General features: G+C 58.9%; 3 long non-coding RNA genes across 4 annotated transcripts; all 3 read right to left on the reverse strand.

Moving 5' to 3' along the window:
- Positions 1 to 203: 203 nt before the first annotated feature.
- Positions 204 to 4,835, reverse strand: LOC135576731 (uncharacterized). The gene is made up of 4 exons (XR_010468503.1): positions 3,256 to 4,835; positions 3,119 to 3,170; positions 2,950 to 3,027; positions 204 to 2,860 (listed from the first exon to the last, which is right to left on the reverse strand). It is a non-coding gene; the product is annotated as an uncharacterized LOC135576731 (long non-coding RNA).
- A 323-nt stretch (positions 4,836 to 5,158) lies between these two features.
- On the reverse strand, positions 5,159 to 8,522 carry LOC135576730 (uncharacterized). The gene is made up of 6 exons (XR_010468502.1): positions 7,078 to 8,522; positions 6,949 to 7,000; positions 6,783 to 6,857; positions 6,533 to 6,571; positions 6,371 to 6,448; positions 5,159 to 6,281 (listed from the first exon to the last, which is right to left on the reverse strand). It is a non-coding gene; the product is annotated as an uncharacterized LOC135576730 (long non-coding RNA).
- Positions 8,523 to 9,308: 786 nt separating this feature from the next.
- Positions 9,309 to 12,018, reverse strand: LOC135576727 (uncharacterized). 2 transcript variants are annotated; one of them, XR_010468499.1, is made up of 6 exons: positions 10,871 to 12,018; positions 10,742 to 10,793; positions 10,576 to 10,650; positions 10,326 to 10,364; positions 10,164 to 10,241; positions 9,309 to 10,074 (listed from the first exon to the last, which is right to left on the reverse strand). It is a non-coding gene; the product is annotated as an uncharacterized LOC135576727 (long non-coding RNA). The 2 variants fall into 2 exon arrangements; XR_010468500.1 differs by lacking the exons at positions 10,576 to 10,650; positions 10,742 to 10,793.
- Positions 12,019 to 16,716: the final 4,698 nt, after the last annotated feature.

The raw sequence follows: 16,716 nt of genomic DNA on the forward strand, positions 1-16,716 counted from the left end.
GTCCTACATGATTAATAACCTGGGGAAGGGTATATGCTTGTGTTTCTACAGGTAACCATAAACATTTGTGGATCTCAACGAAGCGGGTGAGACCTTCCCTAGCGAACAAATAAGAAACCTGTTACAATTATGACAACCCTTAACCTCAAAGGTGTTGCGCGGCAATGTGAAATGAATGACAGACGATGGCTGCGGGGGTCCAATTATGAATTTACTAGAAGAGCGTGCTCGTATACAAATTACAGCAATCAGTGACTTGGCAAAAGTATGTTACAATAGCACAAAACTTATCAATACATTGTCAGCAAAAACCCTTCTAAAAGCAGTGGATTGGCAACAATTAGTAACTGTAATGCGAAACTTAACAAGACTTTAGCAGCAGAACTTAAACATATAAATAACATTGTAAGGAAAAGGGAGAAAGAGAGAGAAGAGGAAAACTAAGATATCAGAAAAAGAAAGGCAGAGAGAGAGAGACAAAGAGTAAGATATCACCACTCCACAGGCACGTCGGTCCTGTGACGACCTCTGGAGTCGGGGACGCGTTGAAGATTTACATGCTGGTGACCTGTATCGTACGTGAGGTTGTTTAATAAGCCGGTTCATTTACATGCAAGATAGTAGAAGGCGGTTCATCTCCTCCCTCTGCTCGCTCTTCCTGCTAATTAGGAAGACTCTTCTGGAACGGCTCTGGGGTCTTCAAACTAGGAGAAGTTCACGGTACTGAGCAGAAGCGAGATGTCTTGCCCATCAGGGGTAGCTGTTGGTTCGTGGTCTCTTCTGGTAGTTGGCTGTTCGACAGATGGTTCATCTCTATCATCCCAATTAGGCCGTGAAACCTTTCACGGCAACACTGACAATTGTCCTTATCTTCCAAGGCGTCTGCCTTCATAGCCATAAAACTTTGGGAAAGATAAGATGAGGTGTCATCTCTCTCTTCCTCCCCACATAACAAAAACCAGATGTTTAAGGCATAACAAGGTCTTAGTTCTGCTAAGCATGGGGGGCAGTGCTTCAAGATTGTCACACCACTTTGTAAAACAGAGCAGCGATTGATTTTGTGTTATGGGCCATGGTCACAGCTATATTTTAAGTTCAAACAACACATACAACCAAACTCTTCATAAGATAGAAGATTTGCTGAACATTAAAATAACAGAAGATGTTGGGTTTTCTGAGTTGGATACCCTGCTGGTTAAAAGGAATATTGAAAATGGAACTGTTCTTGTTAATTGTAATTATATTAGCCTTAATGTTCTTAATCTGTATGCTTTGAAGACAGTGTGAAATACAGGGTATTTTTTATTTAATAAAATATTAACGAGGGGGAGATAGCGAGGCAGAGTCCCCCCCCGCCCCGGGGGGATGGGGTTGTCGCCAGCCTGGCTGAGAGGTGAAGCCAGAGACAAAAGAAACAAAACGAGCCCCATGAGAAGGTAACAGTGAATGAGCAAGCGCCAGACACACGTGTGCAGAGCACGTGGACAGTGCATGCAGCCTATCACGTTATTGTATAGCACGTGATACAACCAATCACACTGTTGCAAGGCACGTGGAGAGGGCAGCTTTGTATAAAGTCCGACAATAAAGTGAACTCGGTAAACATCACATTGGTGTCTCAGGTCCCATCTCTCACATGGAAAAGTGACAATACAGTCCAATAGCAATAGCTGAGTCTGGGGTCTTCTTGATTCTCAGAGGATCCTTTGTACTGACCTCAGACAGGTAGTTGATTTGTGCAGCTTTACATACTATTTACAGTCATATTAACAATGTGGTCACCTAAAAAAAAAAAAAAAAGTTAGAATGCTCTGAAAAAACATCACACTACAGAAAACATTAGTTAACAACAGTCTTGAGTATGAACTGTAAAACACCAGTACAGGGAATGTCCACCCTCCTACCCATCGCAGCTCCATGCCAGATGATCGTACAAACTTTGCCTACGCAATTTAATATGTCAACAAATGAACGGTGGACACCTAGAGCTCAGTCCACCCACCCCGACTCTACAACTCTGGGCACAACAGCTCCCACCCAACATGCACATGTGCACAACAAGACTCCACAGAACGTGATAGACCACATGACTGAAACAGCACCAAAAATGTTCAACGACTCCAGGAAGAGACATGGCATCGATCAAAACAACCTGCAGGGAGGCAGTGGGAAGGCAAGGAGCCTCTGCTGCAACACCAGAATAAAAAGGAACAGAACTCCACGGTCCCTTATGAAATGGCACCGCCACAACAAACAGAGAGAGCAACACCAGCGCAAAAAGCTGCGGCAAAGGCTAAAAACTTCAAGATGTTGGGAAGAAGTGCCAGTCCCTTAGACTGGATGGGTAGAGAGCACGGCTGCCGGCACAGCCCGGGACAACGCCGCAAACACCCCTGAACAGAAGCGGCCGAAAGGCAAGAACCCGCCACACTTTCGGCTGCCGACACCAGAAAACCGGCGCCCAATCGGCACCGGCGTTCCAGATGCCGGGATGGCACCCGAGAGGCCTTTCGTGCCCCTTGAACGCAACGAGACCCCAGGATCGGCTGACGGGCGCAAGGCAGGCTTCCCGAGCTACACCACAACGCAGACGCAGGCTGGAGCTGCCCTGCCCGGCACACGCTGGCATCGCACGGTAAAGGTCCCCAGGCCCTTGACCCGCGCCAAGGGCGCGATTCCTGGACGGCCCTTGCCCTTAGCAGAGCTAAACCCCCCGTCCCTGCCATTCCCAGCCCCTTCCCAGCCCTCGCGCCTCCACTTAACTTTCAGAGGGCCGAGGGACCGAACCCATCTTCGGCAGAGGAAAACGCCACGTGCGCGAACGGCCGTCTTCCCGCGTCGCCGGGTTCCTCTTCAGCACCTGCAGGAACACGAGAAAGCACGCGCTCGCTAAGCCACGCCGGCACACGGCGCCGCGGGGCAAACGCCGAGTCCGTCCGCGACACCCACCTCCTGCTGAGCTCCAGGGCGGTCCGGTCAGCGTGTCCTGCCGCTGGCGCGGTCACAAACCCTCAGCGCTGGTGACGCCTACGACGGCGAGAAACAAAAGAACTGTAGCGCCTGGAACGAATCCCTGGCCCCACGCTCCTCCTCGCCCCTACCACGGCTCCGTGCTCACCTTGCCAGAGGAGCTGCGCTGCCGATACCCAGCTTTCCACTTTGCTTCACTCCTAGAAAAGAGAGAAACGACCAAACTCAGCTAGAGCCACACGGCACAGCTTCCTGCTCCCACCACGCACCGACCCGCTTGCTTACGGCGCTCGGCTCGCCTCCTCCGTCGCTCGTTCGTGCCGAGTTGTCCCTCTGCATCTGAAATCAAGGTATTCAACAAGTTACCCAGGAGCTCATCAACAGCTTGACCATTCCAAAGGTCTGCTTTCTATTCAGGAATCCCACAACAAGGTCTAATTGAGTCCCAAAGACCACTGGGAAATGGACTGTCCGCTCCCCTGCCCATGGCTACTCCGTCCCAGATGACCACAGAACCTCTGCCTACGCAGGATAACGTGTCCACAGATCAATCGTGGACTCCTAAACTCAGTCCGCCCGCTCCTGACTCTACACCTCCGGGCAGAGCAGCTCCGAGCCAAACGCGCACGTGCTTAGACAGATGCTCCACACAACATTATAGACGACCCGACAGCAATAACACCAAAAATGCTCCGCAACAAAAATAACTCCGAACTAGAGACGGCAACAGTAAAAATAACCTGCGGGGAGGCAGTGGTGAGGCGAGGAGCCTCTACTGCAACCCCAGAAAAATGAGAGCCGAACGTCACGGCCCCTTATGAGACGGTGGCACTGGCGCAAACACACACAGAGGCGGCGGCACTGACGCAAACACACACAGAGGCGGCGGCACTGGCGCAAACGCTTTGAGATGCTGGAAAGAAGTGCCAGTCCCCAAGACTGGATGGGTAGAGAGCAGAGCTGCCAACGCAGCCCTCAACAACGCCATAACACACAACTGACCAGAAACATCCAAAACGCAAGGACCTGCCACGCTTTCAACTGCTGATACGACAGAACCGGCACCCAATTGGCGCTACGCCAATCGGCACCGGCGTTGCAGATCCCGGAATGGCACCCGAGTAAACTTTTGTGTCCCTCGAACGCGATGAGACCCCAGGATCGTCACACAGGCGCAAGGCAGGCTTCCCGAACTACACAGCGACGCAGACGTTGGCTGGAGCTGCCCTGCCCGGCGCACGCTGGCATCGCGCTGTGAAATTCCATGGACCCTTCACCTGCCCAAGGGAGACTGTTCCTGGAGAACCCTTGCCCCGAACGGAACTTAACCCCCCTCCCTGCAGTTTTCAGCCCCTTCCCAGGCCCCCAGCCTCCACTTAGCTTTCAGAGGGCCAAGAAACTGAATCCGTCTTCAACAGAAGAAAACGCCACGTGCGCTGACAGGGATATTCCAGCATCACCGGGTTCCTCCTCAGCATCTACAGCAACACAAGAAAACACACGCTCGCTAAGCAGAGCGAGCGCACAGTATAAAGGCACGAGGCACATCTTCCCTTTGACACCACGCACCGCCCCACCTGCTTACTGGACGGCCCTTGCCCTTAGCGGAGCTAAACCCCCCGTCCCTGCGATTCCCGGCCCCTCCCCAGCCCCCGTGCCTCCACTTAGCTTTCAGAGGGCCGAGGGACCGAACCCATCTTCGACGGAAGAAAACGCCACGCGCGCTAACGGGGATCTTCCTGCGTCGCCGGGTTCCTCTTCAGCGTCTACAGGAACACGAGAAAGCACACGCTCGCTAAGCCTTGCCGGCACACGGTGCCGTGGGGTAGACTCCGACCCCTTCCGCGACACCCGCCTCCCGCTGAGTTCCACGGCGTTCCGTGCCGCGGGCGCGGTCACAAACCCTCATCGCTGGTGACGCCTAAGACGGCGAGAAACAAAGAACTGTAGCTCTTTGAACGAAACCCTGGCCCCACGCTCCTGCTCGCCCCTACCACAGCTCCGTGCTCACCTTGCCAGAGGAGCTGCGCTGCCGATACCCAGCTTTCCACTTTGCTTCACGCCTAGAAAAGAGAGAAACGACCAAACTCAACTAGAGCCACACGGCACAGCTTCCTGCTCCCACCACGCACCGACCCGCTTGCTTACGGCGCTCGGCTCGCCTCCTCCGTTGCTCGTTCGTGCCGAGTTGTCCCTCTGCATCTGAAATCAAGGTATTCAACGAGTTACCCAGGAGCTCATCAACAGCTTGACCATTCCACAGGTCTGCTTTCTATTCAGGAATCCCACAAGAAGGTCTAATTGAGTCCCAAAGACCACTGGGGAACGGACTGTCCACTCCCCTGCCCACGGCTACTCCGTCCCAGATGACCGCACAACCTCTGCCTACGCAGGAAAACGTGTCCACAGATCAATCGTGGACTCCTAAACTCAGTCCGCCCGCTCCTGACTCTACACCTCCGGGCAGAGCAGCTCCGAGCCAAACGCGCACGTGCTTAGACAGATGCTCCACGCAACATTATAGACGACCCAACAGCAATAACACCAAAAATGCTCCGCAACAAAAATGACTCCGAACCAGAGACGGCAACAGTAAAAATAACCTGCGGGGAGGCAGTGGTGAGGCAAGGAGCCTCTACTGCAACCCCAGAAAAATGAGAGCCGAACGTCACGGCCCCTTATGAGACGGCAGCTCTGGCGCAAACACGCAGAGACGGCGCAAATACGAGAAGCTGCTACAACACTTAGAACCTTCAAGATGCTGGGAAGAAGTGCCAGTCCCTTAGACTGGACGGGTAGAGAGCACGGCTGCCGGCACAGCCCAGGACAACGCCACAAACACCCCTGACCAGAAGTGGCCGAAAGGCAAGAACCCGCCACGCTTTCGGCTGCCGACACCAGAAAACCGGCGCCCAATCGGCACCGGCGTTCCAGATCCCGGGGTGGCACCCGAGAGGCCTTTCCTGCCCCTGGAACGCAACGAGACCCCAGGATCGGCTGACGGGCGCAAGGCAGGCTTCCCGAACTACACCACAACGCAGACGCAGGCTGGAGCTGCCCTGCCCGGCACACGCTGGCATCGCACGGTAAAGGTCCCCGGGCCCTTGACCCGCGCCAAGGGCGCGGTTCCTGGACGGCCCTTGCCCTTAGCAGAGCTAAACCCCCCGTCCCTGCGGTTCCCGGCCCCTTCCCAGCCCTCACGCCTCCACTTAGCTTTCAGAGGGCCGAGGGACCGAACCCATCTTCGGCAGAGGAAAACGCCACGTGCGCCAACGGCCGTCTTCCCGCGTCGCCGGGTTCCTCTTCAGCACCTGCAGGAGCACGAGAAAGCACGCGCTCGCTAAGCCACGCCGGCACACGGCGCCGCGGGGCAAACGCCGACCCCGTCCGCGACTCCCACCTCCTGCTGAGCTCCAGGGCGGTCCGGTCGGTGTGTCCTGCCGCTGGTGCGGTCACAAACCCTCAGCGCTGGTGACGCCTACGACGGCGAGAAGCAAAAGAACTGTAGCGCCTGGAACGAGTCCCCGGCCCCACGCTCCTCCTCGCCCCTAGCCCGGCTCACCGCAAATGCTCCTCCCGGTCCAGAGGGCCCACAAAGCGCCTGCAAAGCGAGAAGGAAACGCTGAAGCGAGTCACCGGGCAATACCGGGCTCCTCAACGCCCACCGCCGCCTCACCTTCTCGGCTGCCGGCCGGCGTGCGGCTTCGCCCCTGCCGGCTCGTCTGCGGCACCCGCAAAACCAGAGGCACGCGCTCGGACGCCACCCGAAAACACAGCCTGCCCGCAGACGGTCCCAGCTCGCCCTCCCTTACCTGGGCCGCTCGCCCACCCGGCCGCCCTTGCTTTTGACTGCCACGCCGCGGACCGCCGAGACGCTCAGCTGCCGCCTGTAAAACACCACCAAAGGACGCTCGGACCCGCGCCAGCAACACGGGACCTGAAACGAGCTGCCGCTTCGGCCCAGCACTCCGTGCTCACCTGGCCCGAGGAGCTGAGCTGCCGACAGCCCGCTTTCCTCTTCGCTTCGCACCTAGGAAACAGAGAAACGACCGAGCTTAGCTAGAGCCACACGGCACAGCTCCCCTCTGGCACCACCCACCGACCCACCTGCTTACGGCGCACAGCTCGCCTCCTCCGTCGCTCTTCCGGGCCAAGTTGTCCCTCTGCTCCTGAAATCAGGTTATTCAGCGAGTCACCCAGCAGCCCATCAACAGCCTGACCAGCCCACAGGTCTGCTTTCTGTGGCGCAATAACGTCCCAAGCTCTCGTGGAGGCTCTCAAACGCCTGCGCGGGGACCCTCCGCTCCCCTGCCCACGGCTACTCCATCCCAGATGACCGCGCCGCCTCTGCCCACGCAATTTAACGCGTCAGCAGGTTAACCGGGGACCGCCAGAGCTCCGTCCACCCTCCCCTGCCTCTACGCGTCCGGGCAGAGCAGCTCCGAGCCAAACGCGCACCCGGGCCGACAGACGCTCCGCAGAACCTTATAGACCACGCGACAGCCACAGCGCCAAAAATGCTCCACGACGAACACGACGCTCCGAGACCAGACGGGCATCGATCCCAATAATCTACGGTGAGGCGAGGAGCCTCTCCTGCAACCCCAAACGGAAAAGGAGCCCAATGTCCCGGCTCCTGACAAGACGGCGGCAGCGCCACAACCGAGCAGAGACGTTGCAACCAAAGGAGAAGCTGCTGCAACACCTAAGAACTTCTTCCCAGCATCTTGAAGTTCCAGTCCCTTAGACTGGATGGGTAGAGAGCACGGCTGCCGGCACAGCCCAGGACAACGCCGCAAACAGCCCTGACCAGAAATGGCCCAAAGGCAAGAACCCGCCACGCTTTCGGCTGCCGACACCAGAAAACCAGCGCCCGATCGGCACCGGCGTTCCAGATCCCGGGGTGGCACCCGAGAGGCCTTTCCTGCCCCTGGAAAGCAACGAGACCCCAGGATCGTCTCACAGGCGCAAGGCAGGCTTCCCGAACTACACAGCGACGCAGACGTTGGCTGGAGCTGCCCTGCCCGGCACACGCTGGCATCGCGCTGTGAAATTCCCTGGACCCTTCACCTGCCCAAGGGAGACTGTTCCCGGAGAACCCTTGCCCCGAACGGAACTTAACCCCCCTCCCTGCAGTTTTCAGCCCCTTCCCAGGCCCCCAGCCTCCACTTAGCTTTCAGAGGGCCAAGAAACTGAATCCGTCTTCAACAGAAGAAAACGCCACGTGCGCTGACAGGGATATTCCAGCATCACCGGGTTCCTCCTCAACATCTACAGCAACACAAGAAAACGCACGCTCGTTAAGCAGAGCGAGCACACAGTATAAAGGCACGAGGCACATCTTCCCTTTGACACCACGCACCGCCCCACCTGCTTACTGGACGGCCCTTGCCCTTAGCGGAGCTAAACCCCCCGTCCCTGCGATTCCCAGCCCCTCCCCAGCCCCCGTGCCTCCACTTAGCTTTCAGAGGGCCGAGGGACCGAACCCATCTTCGACGGAAGAAAACGCCACGCGCGCTAACGGGGATCTTCCTGCGTCGCCGGGTTCCTCTTCAACATCTACAGGAACACGAGAAAGCACACGCTCGCTAAGCCTTGCCGGCACACGGTGCCGTGGGGTAGACTCCGACCCCTTCCGCGACACCCGCCTCCCGCTGAGTTCCACGGCGTTCCGTGCCGCGGGCGCGGTCACAAACCCTCATCGCTGGTGACGCCTAAGACGGCGAGAAACAAAGAACTGTAGCTCTTTGAACGAAACCCTGGCCCCACGCTCCTGCTCGCCCCTACCACGGCTCCGTGCTCACCGTGCCAGAGGAGCTGCGCTGCCGATACCCAGCTTTCCACTTTGCTTCACTCCTAGGAAAGAGAGAAACGACCAAACTCAACTAGAGCCACACGGCACAGCTTCCTGCTCCCACCACGCACCGACCCGCTTGCTTACGGCGCTCGGCTCGCCTCCTCCGTCGCTCGTTCGTGCCGAGTTGTCCCTCTGCATCTGAAATCAAGGTATTCAACAAGTTACCCAGGAGCTCATCAACAGCTTGACCGTTCCACAGGTCTGCTTTCTATTCAGGAATCCCACAAGAAGGTCTAATTGAGTCCCAAAAACCACTGGGAAATGGACTGTCCGCCACCCTGCCCACGGCTACTCCGTCCCAGATGACCGCACAACCTCTGCCTACGCAGGATAACGTGTCCACAGATCAATCGTGGACTCCTAAACTCAGTCCGCCCGCTCCTGACTCTACACCTCCGGGCAGAGCAGCTCCGAGCCAAACGCGCACGTGCTTAGACAGAGGCTCCACGCAACATTATAGACGACCCGACAGCAATAACACCAAAAATGCTCCGCAACAAAAATGACTCCGAACCAGAGACGGCAACGATAAAAATAACCTACGGGGAGGCAGTGGTGAGGGGAGGAGCCTCTACTGCAACCCCAGAAAAATAAGAGCCGAACGTCACGGCCTCTTATGAGACGGCGGCACTGGCGCAAACACACAGAGACGGGGCAAATACGAGAAGCTGCTACAAGAGCTAAAACCTTCAAGATGCTGGGAAGAAGTGCCAGTCCCTTAGACTGGATGGGTAGAGAGCAGAGCTGCCGGCACAGCCCAGGACAACGCCACAAACACCCCTGACCAGAAGTGACCGAAAGGCAAGAACCCGCCACGCTTTCGGCTGCCGACACCAGAAAACCGGCGCCCAATCGGCACCGGCGTTCCAGATCCCGGGATGGCACCCGAGAGGCCTTTCGTGCCCCTGGAACGCAACGAGACCCCAGGATCGGCTGACGGGCGCAAGGCAGGCTTCCCGAACTACACCACAACGCAGACGCAGGCTGGAGCTGCCCTGCCCGGCACACGCTGGCATCGCACGGTAAAGGTCCCCGGGCCCTTGACCCGCGCCAAGGGCGCGGTTCCTGGACGTCCCTTGCCCTTAGCAGAGCTAAACCCCCCGTCCCTGCCATTCCCGGCCCCTTCCCAGCCCTCGCGCCTCCACTTAGCTTTCAGAGGGCCGAGGGACCGAACCCATCTTCGGCAGAGGAAAACGCCACGTGTGCCAACGGCCGTCTTCCCGCGGCGCCGGGTTCCTCTTCAGCGCCTGCAGGAGCATGAGAAAGCACGCGCTCGCTAAGCCACGCCGGCACACGGCGCCGCGGGGCAAACGCCGAGTCCGTCCGCGACACCCACCTCCTGCTGAGCTCCAGGGCGGTCCGGTCGGCGTGTCCTGCCGCTGGCGCGGTCACAAACCCTCAGCACTGGTGACGCCTACGACGGCGAGAAGCAAAAGAACTGTAGCGCCTGGAACGAGTCCCCGGCCCCACGCTCCTCCTCGCCCCTAGCCCGGCTCACCGCAAATGCTCCTCCCGGTCCAGAGGGCCCACAAAGCGCCTGCAAAGCGAGAAGGAAAGGCTGAAGCGAGTCACCGGGCAATACCGGGCTCCTCAACGCCCACCGCCGCCTCACCTTCTCGGCTGCCGGCCGGCGTGCGGCTTCGCCCCTGCCGGCTCGTCTGCGGCACCCGCAAAACCAGAGCCACGCGCTCGGACGCCGCCCGAAAACACAGCCTGCCCGCAGACGGTCCCAGCTCGCCCTCCCTTACCTGGGCCGCTCGCCCACCTGGCCGCCCTTGCTTTTGACCGCCACGCCGCGGACCGCCGAGACGCTCAGCTGCCGCCTGTAAAACACCACCAAAGGACGCTCGGACCCGCGCCAGCAACACGGGACCTGAAACGAGCTGCCGCTTCGGCCCAGCACTCCGTGCTCACCTGGCCCGAGGAGCTGAGCTGCCGACAGCCCGCTTTCCTCTTCGCTTCGCACCTAGGAAACAGAGAAACGACCGAGCTTAGCTAGAGCCACACGGCACAGCTCCCCTCTGGCACCACCCACCGACCCACCTGCTTACGGCGCACAGCTCGCCTCCTCCGTCGCTCTTCCGGGCCAAGTTGTCCCTCTGCTCCTGAAATCAGGTGATTCTGCAAGTCACCCAGCAGCCCATCAACAGCCTGGCCAGCCCACAGGTCTGCTTTCTGTGGCGCAATAACGTCCCAAGCTCTCGTGGAGGCTCTCAAACGCCTGCGCGGGGACCCTCCGCTCCCCTGCCCACGGCTACTCCATCCCAGATGACCGCGCCGCCTCTGCCCACGCAATTTAACGCGTCAGCAGGTTAACCGGGGACCGCCAGAGCTCCGTCCACCCTCCCCTGCCTCTACGCGTCCGGGCAGAGCAGCTCCGAGCCAAACGCGCACCCGGGCCGACAGACGCTCCGCAGAACCTTATAGACCACGCGACGGCCACAGCGCCAAAAACGCTCCACGACGAACACGACGCTCCGAGACCAGATGGGCATCGATCCCAATAATCTATGGGGAGGAGAGGAGCCTCTCCTGCATCCTCAAACGGAAAAGGAGCCCGACGTCACGGCTCCTGACAAGACGGCGGCAGCGCCACAACCGAGCAGAGACGTCGCAACCAAACGAGAAGCTGATGAAAAACCTAAGAACTTCTTCCCAGCATCTTGAAGTTCCAGTCCCTGAGACTGGATGGGTAGAGAGCACGGCTGCCGGCACAGCCCGGGACAACACCGCAAACAGCCCTGACCAGAAATGGCCCAAAGGCAAGAACCCGCCACGCTTTCGGCTGCCGACACCAGAAAACCAGCGCCCGATCGGCAGCGGCATTCCAGATGTCGGGATGGCACCCGAGAGGCCTTTCCTGCCCCTGGAAAGCAACGAGACCCCACGATCGGCTGTCGGGCGCAAGGCAGGCTTCCCGAACTACACAGCGACGCAGACGTTGGCTGGAGCTGCCCTGCCCGGCACACGCTGGCATCGCGCTGTGAAATTCCCTGGACCCTTCACCTGCCCAAGGGAGACTGTTCCCGGAGAACCCTTGCCCCGAACGGAACTTAACCCCCCTCCCTGCAGTTTTCAGCCCCTTCCCAGGCCCCCAGCCTCCACTTAGCTTTCAGAGGGCCAAGAAACTGAATCCGTCTTCAACAGAAGAAAACGCCACGTGCGCTGACAGGGATATTCCAGCATCACCGGGTTCCTCCTCAACATCTACAGCAACACAAGAAAACGCACGCTCGCTAAGCAGAGCGAGCGCACAGTATAAAGGCACGAGGCACATCTTCCCTTTGACACCACGCACCGCCCCACCTGCTTACTGGACGGCCCTTGCCCTTAGCGGAGCTAAACCCCCCGTCCCTGCGATTCCCGGCCCCTTCCCAGCCCCCGTGCCTCCACTTAGCTTTCAGAGGGCCGAGGGACCGAACCCATCTTCGACGGAAGAAAACGCCACGCGCGCTAACGGGGATCTTCCTGCGTCGCCGGGTTCCTCTTCAGCATCTACAGGAACACGAGAAAGCACACGCTCGCTAAGCCTTGCCGGCACACGGTGCCGTGGGGTAGACTCCGACCCCTTCCGCGACACCCGCCTCCCGCTTAGTTCCACGGCGTTCCGTGCCGCGGGCGCGGTCACAAACCCTCATCGCTGGTGACGCCTAAGACGGCGAGAAACAAAGAACTGAAGCTCTTTGAACGAATCCCTGGCCCCACGCTCCTGCTCGCCCCTACCACGGCTCCGTGCTCACCTTGCCAGAGGAGCTGCGCTGCCGATACCCAGCTTTCCACTTTGCTTCACTCCTAGAAAAGAGAGAAACGACCAAACTCAGCTAGAGCCACACGGCACAGCTTCCTGCTCCCACCACGCACCGACCCGCTTGCTTACGGCGCTCGGCTCGCCTCCTCCGTCGCTCGCTCGTGCTGAGTTGTCCCTCTGCATCTGAAATCAAGGTATTCAACAAGTTACCCAGGAGCTCATCAACAGCTTGACCGTTCCACAGGTCTGCTTTCTATTCAGGAATCCCACAAGAAGGTCTGATTGAGTCCCAAAGACCACTGGGGAACGGACTGTCCGCTCCCCTGCCCACGGCTACTCCGTCCCAGATGTCCGCAGAACCTCTGCCTACGCAGGATAACGTGTCCACAGATCAATCGTGGACTCCTAAACTCAGTCCGCCCGCTCCTGACTCTACACCTCCGGGCAGAGCAGCTCCGAGCCAAACGCACACGTGCTTAGACAGATGCTCCACACAACATTATAGACGACCCGACAGCAATAACACCAAAAATGCTCCGCAACAAAAATGACTCCGAACCAGAGACGGCAACAGTAAAAATAACCTGCGGGGAGGCAGTGGTGAGGCAAGGAGCCTCTACTGCAACCCCAGAAAAATGAGAGCCGAACGTCACGGCCTCTTATGAGACGGCGGCACTGGCGCAAACACACAGAGACGGCGGCACTGGCGCAAACACACAGAGACGGCGGCACTGGCGCAAACACACAGAGACGGCGCAAATACGAGAAGCTGCTACTAGACCTAAAACCTTCAAGATGCTGGGAAGAAGTGCCAGTCCCTTAGACTGGACGGGTAGAGAGCACGGCTGCCGGCACAGCCCAGGACAACGCCACAAACACCCCTGAACCGAAGTGGCCGAAAGGCAAGAACCCGCCACGCTTTTGGCTGCCGACACCAGAAAACCGGCGCCCAATCGGCACCGGCGTTCCAGATCCCGGGGTGGCACCCGAGATGCCTTTCGTGCCCCTGGAACGCAACGAGACCCCAGGATGGGCTGACAGGCGCAAGGCAGGCTTCCCGAACTACACCACAACGCAGACGCAGGCTGGAGCTGCCCTGCCCGGCACACGCTGGCATCGCACGGTAAAGGTCCCCGGGCCCTTGACCCGCGCCAAGGGCGCGGTTCCTGGACGGCCCTTGCCCTTAGCAGAGCTAAACCCCCTGTCCCTGCCATTCCCGGCCCCTTCCCAGCCCTCGCGCCTCCACTTAGCTTTCAGAGGGCCGAGGGACCGAACCCATCTTCGGCAGAGGAAAACGCCACGTGCGCCAACGGCCGTCTTCCCGCGTCGCCGGGTTCCTCTTCAGCGCCTGCAGGAGCACGAGAAAGCACGCGCTCGCTAAGCCGCGCCGGCACACGGCACCGCGGGGCAAACGCCGACCCCGTCCGCGACTCCCACCTCCTGCTGAGCTCCAGGGCGTTCCGGTCGGCGTGTCCTGCCGCTGGCGCGGTCACAAACCCTCAGTGCTGGTGACGCCTAAGACGGCAAGAAGCAAAAGAACTGTAGTGCTTGGGACAAACCAGAAAGTTGCCACTTTCCCCTTCATCACCCACAATACAAAAACACATACACAATAATGAGCACTCAGATCATGGTTGTCCGTACTAGTTCCCTCGCCATCGCTCGCCTTGACGGAGTTCTGGGAGTTACATTTGAATGATCTACCAGGGTCCACCGCACACTGCAAAGGGTCTGTGGACAACACACTGTTCTGTGGGTGATCAGGGAGGCGATGAGCCACCCCGTAGCTTGAAAGACACTCTGCCTTATGGTCCTGCTGCTTCCTTCAGAAATGCTAAAACTCCACCTGGAGATACGAGATGCTCGTCCTAACCCCTGGTAGATAACCTGAGCATCCTAGGAGGAGAGATTGTATCAGCAACTTGTTACACACCAATACAAACCAAGAATTAACACCCCATCTCCATTGCAATCAGGAATTTAGAGAAAACGCAAAGTACCAGGAATTGATTCAATAGAAGAAAAATAGTTAGAAACATACTTTCAACTACAGCTGCTATTGGAACTTTTCTGCTCCTGAAGGTCCTACCTCAAGCAGACATCTCCACTTCTCCAAACACATCTGCCCGTGTAGCTTAAACAGCTCAACAGCTGCCGACTGCTAAAGGAGCAGCAGAGAACCAGCACCCAAGCAGCCCAGCAGCAGAATGAGCTCCCCACCTGGGGACTGGGGCTCAAATACCCTGAGCCCCGCCCACCCCTTCCCACAATCCCCTGGGAAAGGGGAGGGGTCAATCACCCCAGGCCCCACCCACCACCCTTATCAAATCACCTGGACCCTCACTGGAAGTGACAGCACCTGCACTCCTGTCGGGCTCTGTCAGACACTGTTGGTTTTTGTGAAGCCCTGTGAGACCTCTTGGGTCTGTCAGGCTCTATCAGGTTTTGATGGGCTCTGTAGGGCCCTGTGAGACCTCTTGGGGTCTGCTGAGCCCTGTCAAGATTTCTCAGGCTCTGTTGAGACCCCCAGGGCTCTGTCATACACATTGAGGCTCTATCAGGAACTGACAAGATTTGTCAGGCCCTGACGGGTCCTGTTGGGCTCTGCCAAGCTTTGTCAGGCTCTGTGAGGACCCGTCAAGCTCTCTCGGGCCCTGTCCGGCTCTGTTGGACTTTCTCAAGCTCTCTCAGGCCCTGCCTGGCTCTGTTGGTCTTTCTTGAGCTTTGTCTGCCCCTGTCATGCCCTGTCGGGTACATGGCTCGGCAGGGGAGGGGAAGGAGTTGTAGGTCTGTAGGCCACACCCCCTGCAGGGAGCCCACCAATGGGGGTGGAAGTGTGGGTCAAGGGGGAGGAGCCCAGCTGGGAGGGCGGGGTGCTTGGAAAGGGGGTGGGGCCTGGTTGGGGCACACCCCTTCGGGAAGGCACATTGGGGAGAGCTTGGGAGGGAGGTGGGGTTGGCAGTGGTCCCGCCCACATCTTCAGCCCCACCCTCAACCCTAAACCCCACCCCCAAATCCTTCACTGGAAATGGAACAAACCACATGCTTAAGGTTTTTTTACATTATTTAATTTTATTGGGTGAGAATTGGCCTCAAAACCAGGTTAAAAATCCCCCAACACGGCCCTGGTGGAGCAACGTCAGGATGGCAGCGGCACAGCGCTGCCCTTTTCCAAGATGGCCGTCAGGGGTAAACAGAGCCACAGGCCCCACCACCCACCTTGGGCCCCACCCCAAAATGGCCACCCTAGGCAGGCCCCGCCCACCTCAGCCCCACCCTTTCGGGACTTATCAGGCCTTGTCGGGCTCTGGCGGGCTCTGGCGGGCCTTGTCGGGCTCTGGCGGGCTCTGTTGGGACTTGTCGGGCTCTGTCGGGACTTGTCTGGCTGTGGTGGGCTCTGGCGGGCTCTGTTGGGCCTGGTCGGGCTCTGGCGGGCTCTGTCAGGACTTGTCAGGCTCTGTCGGGCTCTGTCAGGCTCTGTCGGGCTCTGGCGGGCCTTGTCGGGCTCTGTCAGGCTCTGGCGGGCCTTGTCGGGCTCTGTCGGGCCTTGTCGGGCTCTGGTGGGCTCTGGCGGGCTCTGTCCGGCCTTGTCGGGCTCTGGTGGGCTCTGGTGGGCTCTGTCAGGCCTTGTCGGGCTCTGGCGGGCCTTGTCGGGCTCTGTCAGGCCTTGTTGGGCTCTGGTGGGCTCTGTCAGGCCTTGTCGGGCTCTGGCGGGCTCTGTCGGGCCTTGTCGGGCTCTGGCGGGCCTTGTCGGGCTCTGGTGGGCTCTGTCAGGCCTTGTCGGGCTCTGGCGGGCCTTGTTGGGCTCTTGCGGGCTCTGGTGGGCTCTGTCGGGCCTTGTCGGGCTCTGTCGGGCCTTGTTGGGCTCTGTCGGGCCTTGTTGGGCTCTGTCGGGCTCTGGTGGGCTCTGGCGGGCTCTGGTGGGCCTTGTTGGGCTCTGTCGGGCCTTGTTGGGCTCTGTCGGGCTCTGGTGGGCTCTGGCGGGCTCTGGCGGGCTCTGTCAGGCCTTGTCGGGCTCTGGCGGGCCCTCTTGGGTCTTCCCGGGTCCCGTTGGGCCCTGTGGGACCGGGGGGTCATCCTCTGTGAGCGCTCCAACGACCGGGCGCTCTTGCCTCACTGATATTCACGTAATTCTTAGATA

This window comes from Columba livia, chromosome 30, assembly GCF_036013475.1.
Source record: "Columba livia isolate bColLiv1 breed racing homer chromosome 30, bColLiv1.pat.W.v2, whole genome shotgun sequence".
Taxonomy (NCBI): Eukaryota; Metazoa; Chordata; class Aves; order Columbiformes; family Columbidae; genus Columba; species Columba livia.